This window comes from Protopterus annectens, chromosome 9.part0 (genome assembly GCF_019279795.1).
Source record: "Protopterus annectens isolate FY-2018-M chromosome 9.part0, PAN1.0, whole genome shotgun sequence".
Classification (NCBI taxonomy): domain Eukaryota; kingdom Metazoa; phylum Chordata; order Ceratodontiformes; family Protopteridae; genus Protopterus; species Protopterus annectens.
In genome coordinates, this window is record NC_056743.1 from 859,590,371 (window position 1) to 859,606,292 (window position 15,922).

Genomic DNA, 15,922 nt, shown 5'->3' on the forward strand with positions numbered 1-15,922 from the left:
ATGAGCAGGACTTTACTTTTGATTTCAGCGTGTTTCAGGTTTGGGATGATGTCGAACGTTTGGGGGCTCGTCCCAAACGTCCAATGGCCACCAAAACCTATTCAGGTACGTCCAATTTCAAACGTGGCAACACTAAGGTGATTGAGTGTGCAAAGTTGGTCAAAGGGGGTGGTTCTCACATTATAACTGGCAAGAAAAAACCTTTTGACAAAAAAATTTTTGACACCAATGGGTGTGTGTTGGAAGACAATCGTGGTGACATGAGAATGACTGGTAATGAATGTTTGGAAAACTTCCTTCTTGAAGATTATGAGTTTCGTTCCACCAATAACCATACTAATAGAAGGCATGAAGGACGACTTAGTAGTCAGTCCAAGGGATGCCTCAAAGATACTATTTTTGATTTGGGAAAGAAGTTGTTCAACATCAAAAGCCTTAAAACTGATAACGCTTATTTGTCTAGATGTTTATCACTGAAAATTGTTCCCAAAGGACTTCGATTTTTTAAACTACCCTTGGGAATTTAATACAGTGACAATATGAAATCTATGTTTAATAGTTTGTTTGATGGGTTTGGATTTGATTACATGAATCTTTTGATCAAGGTTAATGATGAGAAATTATCACTTCTAGTTAATGAGGTAGAGAAAATTAATCATGAGATTATTAATGATGTTTCTTTTTCCCAATGGAATGAATTATACATTAAACAATTTAACACAGCCGATCAAAAGGCTAAAAACATTTTTTTAAGGAAAAGTAGGAAAATTTCAAGGGACTTAGATTCTTATCACAACCAAAGGGCATATGTTTGGCCGGTGGATAGGAAAGAGATGGGGGGAAGACCTAGATCGTTTCAGGGAGATCGACAGACCGACCATGAGTCAAATTTTCAAGGGGGGAGATTTTTTCCCGCCCCCAAGAAACAACATCCAAACAACAGGAGGTGGTAGATCTGGTTTCAACAGATCTTAGAGTTTCCATTGATTCGGTGGAACACTCGATTGACTGCGAAGGGGGCTTTAGTCCACCCTCTGTTTTTGGTTTGTCCAATCCTCCCATTCAATACGGTCTAAATTCTTGTTGTCACAGTGAGGGGAAAATTATACACTCCTTTCATGGATTCAACATTTTCAACTACACAGACCTCAACATCACACATGATATGTTTCAGCTTTTTATTAAAGGAAATAAGTTTATTCCCACTGTACATTTTAATTTAGTTGATGTCATTAAAGAGGTCAAGTTGTTTTGTAGACGTTTGAATCTAGCTTTACAATTCAAACAGGGTGTTGTTGATCAACTTGAAGCAGGAATTACTGGATATACTACTAACAACAAATTATCTAAAAAAGTACCTATATTCCCATTTCTCACCCACAGGTGTTGAATTTTGAAAAAATGGTTTGTCAAGACATTTATGGTCTCACCAAAACCATGAGAAAAGATCAAGTTAAAGATCCAGTGGACAATTTAACTAGGGAGGAGCGTACGTGTTTGGATTTTTTTATTTCCAACGGGGACATTCGTGTCATGAAACCTGACAAAGGGGGTGGGATTGTTTTGTTTAAGAGCATTGACTACATCAATTCTATGACCAACATCATTTTACACTCTGGTAACTATGAGGTGGTATCTTTGAATGAGATCAATGTTGGTCACAGAAGGATAGATTTAGCCACTGATGAATACCTTTTGGACCACAGGATTACCAAGGATACTCACAAATTCATCAGGGTTGAATTTCCGGTTTTGGCCACGATCTTTGGCATTCCTAAGGTTCACAAATGTATTTCCCAGCCCCCTTTCAGGCCTATTGTCTCTGGTGGTCGTTCCAAGACTTACCCCATTGGGGTGATCATCGACAGGTGGATCAAACCCCTTTACGACAGGATACTCCATTTAATCAAGGACTCTTGGTCATTTTTGGGTCGGTTGTCTCCAGACTTGTGGAGAAAGGGGTTGGTTTTTTTGACTATTGATGTAGTTGATCTCTTCTCTTGTATCCCGAGAGACTTAGGTCTTGAATTTTTCAGCAACAGTTTGAGGGCCGTTTCTGACTTTAGTTGGGACCACATTTGTCTTCTGGTGGACATGATGTCTTTGGTCTTGGACTATAATTTCATTCAATTTGAAGGTGAATTTTACAAGCAGAATAGAGGGGTGGCAATGGGGGCCTCGTGTGCTCCCATCTTTGCCAACCTTGTGATGTTGGAGTGGGAAACCAAGTTTCTTTTCTCTTGTGAATTCTTCTCCAACATCGTCTTTTACACTAGATATTTGGACGATCTATTCATTTTATGGAATGGTCCAATTGATAGGATTCCCCTCTTTATTGATTACATCAATCAGACCACAGACTTTTTGAGATTTACCCATCATTTTGACACTAGTGGGATTGCCTATTTAGATTTATACATCAGTCACTCAGAGGAAGGGTTCGTTTCTAGTATTTATAGGAAGGAGACCTTTTCCAACAATTACTTACAATACAGTAGTAACCACCCCAGATACGTTTTTAAGAATGTTTTCAAAGGCCAATGTATCAGGGCAGCACGCATGTCTTCTCACAAGGAGTTAATGTGTAGGGAGCTTGAATTTATTAAATCCTTGTTCCTTGACAGGGGATACCCGATTTCACTTTTGGACGATATCACTCAGTACGTCAAGGGTGAATGGGGTATTAAATATCCCCCAATTCTGGGTACTGGTTGCTTAAATAAGAGTAATGACCGGTCTAACATTGTAAATAGGCAAAGAGTTTGTGTTTTAACCTACTCTCCCTTTGTTCATTTTATTAAAAACATCATCTGTGAGCATTGGAGGTCTATTTGTGTTGACAACGTTTTGGAAGACGTTTTTGGAAAAAGACCAGGTTTTGTTTTCAAGACCGGACCCAACATCAAGAGTATCCTTGAGACTAAAACTAGTATCAAACCAAAGTATGGTGGGACTAGGAAATGTGGATGTTGTAGGCAATGTGATGCCATTAGGGATGGTAACGGTGTCAGGCTGGCCGATTTAAATAGGACTTACGTTAAAAGTAAGGTTGGGAATTGTAATACATCCAAGGTTGTGTACATTGCAACATGTATGACATGTTCCGCCTATTACATAGGAAAAACTGAGAGACCCCTCAAAAAACATATTTACAAACATCTTTACAAGATTAAAATAGGAGACTCCAAGAATGCACTTCAGAGACACATTTCTTCACATGGTGACACACACACTTTCAAATTTTCTATTATTGATAAAGTGGATGTTTCACCATTGGGGGTAATTGGAAAGCTTTTCTTGCCATGAAAAAAGCTAGATGGCAAATTCTAACGGATGCTACCCGTTTCCCTGGTATCAACGATTTTATTAGTATCAAGCCTTTAATTTATTGACCATATTCTAAATCATATTATATTTCATCAAATTTTATTCAATATAACAATTGTATTTCATTTCATTTAATATGTATATTACAGTAATTTATTTAGTAAATTTATCAATTTTACTAACATGGTATTAAAATACTGGGTTTATTCATATTTTATTTCATCTTTATTCTTATTATTTTATATACATTAGACTTTTCATGTCTAATGTTTATTTTATTTTATTAATATTATTATCACACACCAAATATATACATGTCTTTTAGAACGGACACCTTTTCATTAGTTGTTGGGTATGTCGTGTTTAAAATTTGTATTTAGTTTAATTTATAATTTATATGACTGGTATTTAGTGACTTCTATAGGATGTGTTGCTTTAATTGTTTCAATCATTTTTGGCGCCAAAAAAGTTTTTTAAATGCAAAACTAACTGTTGTTCGGGGTTCTGATGAAGTCTGTACATGCAGATGAAAGCGCTTAACCCTGGTTTTTGGAGTGTTTACAATAAACTTGTGTTCTTTTCCTGTACAAGCTGTGGATCCTTTGCGCTGTCTGTGTTGGGTTCAAAGAAAAGGATTCAGAATATACAAAACTGAAATATACCTTGCTAACTCGCAACCCTATAACAAAATATACTTTCTATATGACAACACTTTATTTTCTTTGCATTGGGATAAAACTGATCCATCTGTTAGTCAAGGGAATTGATGGAGTAAATTATGGTCAAATTCATTGTTATTCCTTTAACAAAAAAAAAAAAAAAAAAACTTTATTTCATCAGATTTAGCACTGCTTTTAATGATACTCAACTCCAGCCAAAAGTCCTCCTATTATCCAAGTTCTTTTCCTATTTATAATGTGTTTAGGTACATAAACATTAATATATTGCATAGTTATCTGATTTTCCCCTCTGTTTAAAGGATATGGAAATTTCACAGTACCATTTTGAAATAAAATCCATCTTCAAAATGATGCTTTTACTTGACAGCAAACTGTAGTTAAGTCATCAGAATGTTGTTGTCTTTCGGCTTTTCCCGGTTAGGGGTCGCCACAGCAGAACTCCGGTCCGCTAATGATTGGCAGTAGATATTCACGAACGCCGAGGTGCCAGCTTGATGTTCAACCTTCAACGAAGGCACACCCATTTATGCATGTCTTTTGAACGCTCACCCAACCGCTGGGAGGACATGCAGACTCCACACAGAAGGCACTCCCCGCACTCCAGCCGAGAATCAAATGGGAAAACATCTTGCTGTGAGGTAAAAATGCTACCACTGCACCACCGCGGCAGTATACTGAAGCAAATAAAAACAGAAAAATATGGTTTATCATAAATGCGTTGGTTAAGCTTACCTAATGAAATTTAAAATAGACTGGGGAGAAAAGCTCCATCACAGGTACATACATAATTCCATTTATATTATACATATACAATTTTAGAGATGCAGAATGTACTGTTTACAGTGATAAATTGATTTTTTGTAACAGAATAACATTAACTATACATGCGCGCACACACACACACACACATATGTATATATATATATATATATATATATATATATATATATAGAGTAAGAGTATGAAGTATTTATTAGCATAAGAAGTATTTATTTCACTAGAGATTAGACGATCTAAATGTATTTTTAAGATACACAAACTTAGCTGTCAGTCATATGCCCTACATTGTTGTATTATTGCTTTTATTGGGATTGAGGAGTAATTGAGAGATCTGAAGTAGGGAGAGAGAGAAAATGAGCAATTGAGGAAGTCTTTTGGTAGAAGGTGAAGAAAGAGATAGCTAGGAGATGGGTGTTAGAAAGTACAGGGATGCATACTGTGATTATATATGGAGGCAGAAAGACTACTGAATTGAGAGGAGGTTTGAATTCATGCAATTTAACGGACTGGGGGAAGACTAACCAGGTCAACAGGATGAGCAATTTAAAGAAGATTTTGAATCTGTTTAGCCTGTTTAATATGATTAGGAATGTTGTTCCATAATTTTGACAAATAGTGGGAGTAGAGGGAATTTTCAGCAGTGCTGAATGATTTACTGATAGCTAGTAGGAGATTACTGCTAGAGTGAAGTTCTCTAGTAGATAAGTAGTACAGAGTATTTTTTAATGATGAGTATTTCTGAGAAGAGTATACCAGTTTGAGAGTAAATCAGTTGGTATGGGGGTTCAAGCCAGTTTAGTTATTTTAATGCCAGGCAATGATGTGCTTTGTAAGAAACCTTGGTTGTGAATTTAGTTACAAATCTAAACTGGCCCCACGCTACTATAAAGTAACTAGTGCAGACGTTTAAGACAGGGAAGAACATCTGCTTGGCAATGAGTTTTATTAACTGCTTCAAGTTATGTGGTGGTCAAACTTAAAAGTTATCAATTATAACTTCTAGTAGTTGGTGTGGCTTACTGTTTTCATTATTTTGTTGTTGCATGAGGTGATGTGAAATGTATGTTTCTGATTAAGGAATGGTTTTGGGGGTAAAGGTAAGTTTGTTTTTATTGGGGATGACGAGTAATTAAGATATTTTAAGGAAAGAATCAATAACAGTGAATGAAGCTTAAGTGATATCCTTAAATTTAGTTAATGAAGGGACAGAGCAGACTAGGGTTTAATCATCAGCAATATTGTACGGAAGGGGCAAGTCCGGTGGTGATGTGAAATTATTTTGTGAAAATGTTAAAAAGTATGACTTCAAGCAATGGTAGGTAAGTAAGAGATCTTCAGTCAACTGGAACACTTACTTTGACAGATTCCCAAGTAAACATCTTGCTGTAATCTTTCCACATACCGTTTAATGTTTCATAGGGTTGGGGTTTGGGCTATTTCCCTTGAGGTGTTTGCCCACAAACACAACAAGGTGCAGGGTTTGAGTCTCAAGGGATAATTGTCTAAAAAAAAAATGGCAAAGGGGCAGTAGCCCTAGTACTAATCTATAAATCTATAAAAATGTGAAGTCCTTGTGATATGGAACACAGAGTCTTGTTACAATACAGAGACTTTTTTTAATTAAATCTGTGATGGGGTGTGCGGCATGCTTCTCACTTGTCCAGATTTTTGCCTCTTATTGTTGGTCTAGTCCTCATAAAATTTGTGGAATTCTGGAATTTTGTGGCAAATCACCGAGGACTGAATTCACTAAATAATGACAGAGATTTAAGCTTCAGACTTAACGGTCTTCAGAAAATGCAGGTTAAAACAATACTTTTATTTTAGCAACTTTCTAAGTTTATAATAACAAAATTTAATATTTCACCCTATGGGGGGGGGGGGGCTTTGTCCATGTTTTTGTACCAAGATGTCCAGAGCTATGGTGTGCGTTTAGCTTGCAACACAAAAATCCGCAATGTTAAGAATGCGGTATATTAGGCATGTCACTGAAGCATTCTGTAATAATACACTTCAAGCTGAAGAGTAAGAGGTCTTCATACGAGGCACGCTTTTAAAGTCAGACACAGGTATCTTCCAACTCACAGTTTCATGCTACAGCCATAAACCTTAACACGAGCAAAATACATTAGCAACTGCGTTGTCAAAGTACAACGAAAGTTTTACTTCAGTATTTTCCCAAGCGTGATTTACAACATTAAATTGGCTGCAGACAAGCAATTCTGTTCACTCTTTTCATAAAATGGTGGGTGGAGTTCCCCAAACTCTTCAATTACATAAAAAAAAACTCCTGCGTTGTCCTAACTTACTTTTAATATGTATGAAACGATAGGCAAAGTTCCCCAACACCATGAAAATGTTACACAGGCAATAATTTTTGTAAAGCGCAACTTTTTCAGATCACTAACGCAGAAGAAGAAGCATGTACAAACATTTACTTACCCTCCCGCTCTTTACTACTACTACGTTTCCAGGAAATGATGTCGAACCGGAAGATCTGCTGCAAACTTTTTCCAAGATGGCGTTGTGATTGATGCCGTTTGTGTTTACATTGAAGTAATAGCGAGCAATCCAATAGAGATGTTGTAGTTTCGAAAAGCAAAATACTGGGCTGATGGGACGCAGGTTAGAATTTTGTCTGCCCATTTGGTGAACGTTATGGCACAACATGAGTTTATGTTAGGTAGAAGGACTGGTTGTGCCTCATAAGTGAGGAAGGGGTAGATTAAATTATTTAATGTATTGTTATTACCACTGCGATGGTTATATGGCTGTTGCAAGTAAAAGTACTGGAAGTTAATGCAGTGTGATAATTGTTATGTGTATGCGATTTTTAGCAAATTTCCATGACATTGAGAATGTTTTTTTTCTGTTTCAAATGTTGCATAATAACAGCAATTGATATGATCGGTGTTACTAGTGACATATTTTGTCACTTTATCAAACGATCTAAAGAAAAGCTTGGTTCCCCTGAGTACATGTGGACTGACTTAGCATTAACTGAAGAGAATATCATTAATTCGTAGTCACGGTGTTTGAGAGGATAAACACATCATTAAAGTTAGACTTGACATTCTACAGTTTAGTTTACTAACAGTTCGGTGGAGTCCACTCTTATGTGTATTCTTGAATCCTGCTATTTTGTTTTTATATCCCGGAGTTTATTTTGGAAGAGACTTAATGTCGTTATAGCACATGTATGTTGTTCAGGAGGTGGTGGAGAAAAAAGTACATTTGATTGCTGTTTTGCTATTTTTCCCATTCACAAAATTATTTTGTCATGCACTTCTGTTATTTGTAAAGCTGTGTTATGAACTGTGTACGTAGTATTCAAGTAGTTGTTTTTTTTTTTTTTGTCACAAGTCTCTTTTCCCAGGGAATGCCCATTGTGCTAGTTTATTCACTGCACAATTTTGTAGAACATACACTGCATAAGGTTGTCTGTCCTCTGCTCAAGTGATGCGGTAATAAATGCGTCCATCTAAAGCATTCCCTTAATTGCATTGTAGTTGTCATGGGGGTGATTACTAGCAATCTTGTCTTAGCCTCTCCAACTTTATTTTCTTACTTATTTTACCTTTTAGTGCATGTTTTAGGGAAGTGCTGTTGGATTCCTTTCTGATGTCATATAGTTTTTGTTTAGTTCTTTTCCTTGGGATATGGTACACTATATTAAGTAAATGTCATTGAGTAGATTAACCCATTTACCTTACTTTGGCAGCCTTTCTTTTTAAAGTATCCAAAGTCCAGTCATCACAATGGCAGCACCGGTTAATGTGCAGAATCCCAGCAAAACCTGGGAACTAAGCTTGTATGAACTTCACAGGACACCACAGGTACATGGACTTTGCTGATTTTATTCCCCTGGCATTCTGTGCAAAAATTAGATCTTTGCTTGATAACAGTTTTACTTGCAACCTTTTTGCTAGTGTTTTGTAATCCTTATCTTGCACAAATGCACTTCAAGTATAGGTCTTAAATGAACTTTTTTTTGTGATGCTGTACAACAATATGTATTTATTGTGCAATTGTTGATTAAAATTAAAACTGGTTAAGGAACATTCTAGGCAGCAAGATAAATAGTTTTGTGTACGTTTCCACTGCACTGTATTTTGTACTGTTATATTTATTGTTAGTCTGCTAGCTAGGATAAATTCCTCCTTGAATCTCAATCTGGCTGAATAAATATTTGAATGACATTTTTTGTTTAATGGACTGGTTACATGTCTGTAGTTTTCTAACAGTGTTGCTGTAAACTGTACTTACTATTTCAGATTTTTTTTATGTCTAGTCTTACTACTTACTAAATGTAACACTAGTCTTACTAGTGTTACTTTTTTTGGTTAGCAGTGCTTCAGGTAGATTTAACTATGTCTTCAAAGTTTTTATAGGTTCATAGGTAAGTACTGAGTTAGCAATACTTTACTCTTTTGTTGAGCATAACTTTGTATATTCATTTCTGTTTATTTAATCTCTAAACTGTCGTTGTTTCTTCAGGAAGCAATAATGGATGGCACAGAGATTGCTGTTTCACCCCGTAGCCTACATAGTGAACTGATGTGTCCTATTTGTCTGGACATGTTAAAAAACACTATGACAACAAAAGAGTGTTTACATCGTTTCTGTTCTGACTGTATTGTCACAGCACTACGAAGTGGGTGAGAATGGAATTCATTATGAATTTTGGAATTTTGTGTGATGGACTGTATTGCAACAGTTAACAAAATAATTCTGAATTCTGTATCAGTTTACTTTATTTATGGTTTAATCCAGAATTTGGCATAATATAATTAAATATAAGAGACTAGTGATAAAAAACTGGATGAAAATTGCTAGGTAAAACTTGTGTACTTTTTACTTTTCTTAGCTAGAAACCAGCAGTATGTCCTTTCATCCATTCCCATCCTGTTAAATGTGCCTCCACCAACAGCTGTGGGAGAAGGACTTGTTTTCTTAGATATTTTTAAGTCACTGTTGTGCACCCCCCTTTTCACTAGTTATATATTTTTTTTATTTGTGCACTCTTTGTATGTTAGATATGTATGTGGTGTTTTTTTTTTTTTTGCACACTGCATAGTATGTTCGTATGTGTATATAACATGCACGTGTATGTGAAAGTTTGTTTACATCTGTGTGTCAGTCATACACATTTTGTGTTCTATGTGAGTATGTGTGTGTGCACATATACATACATATATGTGTTTGTATGTGTATATACATACATATATATGTATATTAGTGTGTGTGTGTGTGTACATGTACGTATATATTAGTATTTCTGTTCATAATAGCAAACTATTTTCATGGTTGGGAATAAGAGTGAACTTTCTGTTCCAGTGTTTCAGCCTGCTTTCTGTACAAGATTGTGTTGCAGCAGGGGCGTTGTCGTTTTCACTCTGGTGCAGTCTCAAAGTTGGTGTATAAAATTAGGAGTTTTTGGGAAGCAGGGCTGACAAGCTGAAACAGTTAGTTTTGTTTTAGGGTTTGATTATTTTAGATTCAGTCCAAAATGATTGCTGTTGTTAGGCTGTCTGCCTGAAGATTTTGGTATTTTGTGATATGACGACAAACTGCCTCATAACTGCATTGTATATTTTACAACTGTTATGTTTTCTTAAGTAGTTTATAATTGTGTCTGCCTTGTGGCCTGAGTTCTGGCAAGAAAGGATCACGTATCTGATTAGCAAACCTATATAAGATGCACATACATATAGCGGATAATAGTTGTACTGGAAGGATTACCATTGGTATCTGCATGTAATAGACTGTCCGAAATTCTTAAGGAAGATCTGTGTCAAAGATCACTTTGTATTTTTGTTAAAAAAGACTGGATTTAAGCTCATATTGCTTTTTTAAATAACATTTTAAGTTACAACGAGATGAGCTCTTCTGGTCTTCTTAGAGCTTTACCAGATCTAAGTACCAAGCAATATATAGTTTTGTCAGTGCTAAAAGCAGTTTTAAGTTACAGCAAAAGCTTTAATTCAAGAGCACTTCAACAGATAACATTCAATAACTGGTTTGAAACAGTGGTACAAACATGGTTTGCATCTTTTATTGTGATTAGTGCTTTTTACTCCTTATTTAAGCAATGCAAAGTAATTGTGTATCTGACTGTTTAACAGTGATATGCATAATGTCTGTTAACAGTGCAAAACATGTAGTACTATTTGCATGTAAAAAATACAGTATGTAAAAAAAAAATGCCTGGTATAACATCAGTCAACAATGCAATCATCTAGTCCAGTCAACAATGCAATCATCTAGTCCTGTATTTTTGTAGAGTGTGTGTGTGTGTGTGTGTGTGTGTGTGTGTGTGTGTGTGTGTCTATATATATATATATATATATATATATGTATATATATACACACACAAGTGTATGTATATAATGTGTGTGTATGTGTGTGTGTGTGTGTATATATATATATATATATATAATGTATATAATGTGTGTAAAATACAGAAGGCAATGAAACTGTTACATTTCTTCCATGAAAATATATACTTCCCAGGGTGACCTATGGGTAACCTTGGTATGCTTGAAAGTGACCTGTCTCTTTCTCTCTCTTTCATGTGTGTGTGTGTGTGTGTGTGTGTGTGTGTGTGTGTATATACATACATACATATAGAGTCTACTTGTCTTGTTCGAAATTACACCACTTGTTTGAACAAGAGAAGATCGTGACCCACTTTAGCAAAATGCACTTTTGCGAAACTCACTTTACCGCTCTCAGACTGCATTCGCTCACTTAGTATATATAAGTAGCGAGGGGGGGGGCACAGGCCCCTGTTAAGCTGTCTTTGTTTACCGGACCCTCGCTACCTTTATATACTAAGTGAGCAAATGCAGTCTGAGAGCGGTAAAGTGAGTTTTGCGAAAGTGCACTTTTGCTAAAGTGGGTCTTTATCTTTTCTTGTTCGAGATCTTCTCTTGTTCGAACAAGTGCCATTTCGAACGAGAAGTAGACTTGTGTGCGTATGTATGTATGTATGTATGTATGTGTGTGTGTGTGTATGTATGTATGTGTGTAATATATATATATATATATATAAACGTATATGTATCATTTGTACATAACAGATATATAGTTAACAAGTTTTATCTACATAAAACACATCCATATATTTTCCTTCCCATAAAAATATAGAAATTACAATACAGTGACATTCTTGGTAGTGTCTGCATTGTATTGGCACCTTGTCTCTGTTTAATAACTGGTCTGGATTTCCAGTGGCATTTTGTGTTTCAACAATTAAATAATGTTCACATTGTATGAGGCCTTAATCTTAACAAGGAGGGCATCTCTTGCACAGGTCTGTGATTGGCTTGCTTGCTGATCAGAGTCTTGAGTGTATGTTAAAGGAGAACCGCACCGACAGACTCAGAAAACATGTTTATTTCATCATGGTTTGGTGTTATCTACATTTTAACACCACTCCAGGACTATTTACAGGTTTTTAAATATTTTTATACATAATTTCTGAGTCTGACCACATGAGGTCTGGCATCTTGAAGTTACTGATTGTTTAGTCTGCCTCTAGGTATCCCACAATGCAGTGCTCATCTGTAAAAGTTACATCAAGCATGCCTCTTTCTCCCTTAAGCTCATGTCACTGCATTGATTTTACATGCATACACTGCTGTCTTTTTTAGTTAGTTTTAAGTAACATTTCATGCCGTTCAGTGACTACTTAAAACACAAACCGTGCAAATGCTTTGATTATTCAAAGACTCCAAGAATGTTAAGCCCCCTTCTTCTTCAGTCTGTTGACAAGACATCTGATTCTTCTGGGGGGGATTCAGAGCCTCATCACTAAGAGGACAGCTGGGCTCGGCAACCTCATTTTCTTAAATATACCTAAGACCGCTCCTCTAGACGGTCTGTAACTTATCTTCCATGCTATGAAAGATTCTGTCCGAGGCATTCTTGCCTAAAGCATCCTGATTAATGGAGTAGTACACGGGTGTATGCATTCAGTCATAAGTATCCATTAGTAGTAGCAGCCAAAGTGTAATTTTATTTATGCCCTTCCGAGCAAACTATTTGTTTTTCCAAAACAGTTCCAATCCCTACATATAAAGGGACCATGAACAATACTAAGATACTTGGAAGTTTCACCGCAGAACAAAAGCCATCAAACAGCTGTCAGCTTTATTATTCAACGTAAGAACGTGTCTTTTCTTCTCTTTCCAAGCTTTTATTTGCTGATTTGTTTATCTGTAGTCATACATGAGTTTCATGTATGACAAGGGCTACTTCTGTTTAGAAGTTAGTTTTCTACTAGAAGTTTTTTTTTCCTCTTTGGTATTTCAGCTGATCTATTGAAGAACATTACAGTGGTGGTTAAGCTTTCAAGTAGTAGTTGCTTAATTCGTTTGAGCATTGTGAACTATGAGATCATTCCAGTTGCCCTAGTGAACTAGCATTGGGTGGCACGGTGCCTGGGCAATTTTTTTTTTTTTGGGCTAGGTTTGTAAAGGCTCTAGGGCCATTAGCCTAGTACACGCCTATGAACCTATGTATCTCCCTTTCAGAACAGCTGAGGAAATTCACTCAATTGCTGCTGTGAAGCATCTGACATTTTTTTTTTTGTTAGGTAACTTCTTCCTGTGTAAATGTTTTCATTTATTTTGTTAAATATGTCGGAGCAGGCAAACCAGGAAAAAATAAGTCATCATAAGATTTTCTTTGTGTAATGAATTGGGGGGGGGGGGCTTGCTGATGAACAGGTTTGCTGATTAACTTCACGGACTTGAGTCTAAATAGGATGCAGATGGAGCAAGCTCAAATTCTTAACCAAGAGAGTATGTAGAAAGACAGAAATGGTACTAATATGAATGGAAATGGTTAGAAAATTGTATTAACATTGGATTATGGAAGGCTACAGGGATAGCAGAGATTATTTATGAAGGCTTTAAAACATTTAGCAGGTATCTTAAGCTGTTCTGCTTTCCTGATCTGCCTGAAGTGGAATGTGATTACAGTGGAGGCGGAGATTATTAGAGGAAAGACTAGCCTCTCACTAGACATGAATATTGGCATTTTGATGAGATCTGTGAAAAACATTTCCAATGGCAAGCTAAAATTTATCTAAAGAAAATCTTATCTAGAATTGAGTAAATGAGTGGCTGGTGTGTTTGCCAATTTTTCTTTCCTTCCCTAATGCTTTAAACGTTTGGTGCTTTGTGGCAGTTTGTTTTCTAGGGCTCGGTCACCACTAGCAAGGAATTTATGGGTCCTAGTAATGTTGGAGTTGGGTGAATATATGGCATAGTTTTAATTTGCATTTGTTAACCAGGTAAATTAACTGGTCTTGGGCCCTTTTCATCCATGACCTGTGCCTAAAGGACTGGTAAATGCTGGTAGATTGTCTGCTGAAGTGCTCATATACTACATGTCCACAGAGAGAACCCATGCAAACTCCAAACAGTGACTAGAGATCAGGATTGAATCCTAAACAATGGGGCTTTGAAACAAAGATCTTAACCAGTGAGACTATGCGCTACCCTGTAATAGTAAGATTAAATAACATTGTTCCAGATTTTTAGAAAGAAGCAAGATATCCACTCTCAAGTTCTTGTTTTTTTACATAAGAAATATTTGGATCCAGAACCTCATTCCAGCATCTTAATTTGCAGTGGTGAGTCATGGTATTGATATATTTTTGTTTGTACTGTTTTAATACCTGTCACCTGTAGTTAACAGTTTGGGATGTTGCATGCCTAGAGGAGGTACAAAACTCCACTCTGTGTATATTGGTTGATTTATTCCAAAATCTTGTCACACAACTCTGCAGTTGTGGGACGTGCAGTGGCTATCTGTTATGTCAGGTCTCTCTCTCCATCTCTGTTAAGATCCTGACCCTGACCTTCTAAGCCTAACATTGGCTGGGTCCTGCTTAGATAAGAGTTTCTGTTGCCCTGTATTCTGGCTGGGTGCCTTGCATCAGTAAGAGGTGGGTTTGTGGTCTGTCAAGGGCCCTCATTTGATTAGCCTGGCCCTCTGAAATCTTTTCCTTTTTCTATTTCAGAGGTATGACTGTTAGACCTTCCAAAGGTCCCCGGTGTGGCATCTCTTTAGTTAGGTTAATTTAAATCCAACTCCTGTGCTATTTAAACACCTTTATTAAGTTATCATGTAAGACATAGGCAAATATTCATTAACAGAAAAGAAAAACAAGCCTTATTAATTTTGTTCCATTTACATTCATTATAAATTTTTTTCATTTTCATCAGTCCAATATTACATAAATTGCTGAATTTCTACTTCCCTTAAACCTCATTCCTCTTCCTCCTGAACATTATTCTGCATGTATTTTTCATTCAACTTCTGTTTATTTCTGTGTAATTTTCTCATTCCCTTTTCTAAAGATCCCTCTTCCGGTTATTTTATCTCTCTGATAATGCTCACTGCCTCACACATAGATTATTATATTGGTATTGCAGATCCTGTGTCCCAGCTCAAAAAAAATTCCTTCATCACTGCCATTTGCTCTCAAAGTATTTCTGACAGAGACTTTATAGGGGTATTTTTAAAATTTGCCAACTCCCTGCACTTCCAAAACACATGTTCTCATTTACTCCTTCATCACACCTCCAACATTGCTATCGACCTGAGGAAAACAAATTCTTTGAAGTTTCCTCCCCTGCCAGTAGCCCCTTACTACCACCCATCTTCCATTTCCATTGTTTTTCCCCTTCCTCTATTACTATTAGAGCCCCTCTAACAATTAGTATAATTCTCCCCTTTTCTTTTCTCCCTGATATTCTGCTGAACATGCTCATTTCTTTCCGAATGTCTCTCCTGCAGTATTGCTGTTTCCACTCTGTATTTCTTAATACAGTTCAGTACTCCCTTTTTGTCTATTATAGCCATGGTGGTGCAGCGGTAGCATTGTTGCCTCACAGCAAGAGGTTCTCCCGTTCGATTCTCGGCTAGAGTGTGGGGAGTGCCTTCTGTGTGGAGTCTGCATGTCCTCCCCACGGTTGTATGGGCATTCGAAAGACATGCGTAAATGGGCGTGCCTTTGTTGAAGGTTGGACGGAAGGAAACCACACTCACTACAATTCCAGTCTCACATAGACCTACCACGACAGCAAACCAAACACATAAACACATAAAAACATGCTCAG

General features: G+C 36.7%; 1 protein-coding gene and 1 long non-coding RNA gene across 3 annotated transcripts in view; both read left to right on the forward strand.

Moving 5' to 3' along the window:
* The window catches only part of HSD17B8 (hydroxysteroid 17-beta dehydrogenase 8), a 147,453-nt gene that overhangs the window by 32,544 nt on the left and 98,987 nt on the right, over nucleotides 1–15,922 (forward strand). The window lies entirely within an intron of this gene.
* On the forward strand, nucleotides 7,254–9,445 carry LOC122811613. Its single transcript, XR_006366274.1, has 3 exons — nucleotides 7,254–7,412; nucleotides 8,509–8,623; nucleotides 9,285–9,445. It is a non-coding gene; the product is annotated as an uncharacterized LOC122811613 (long non-coding RNA).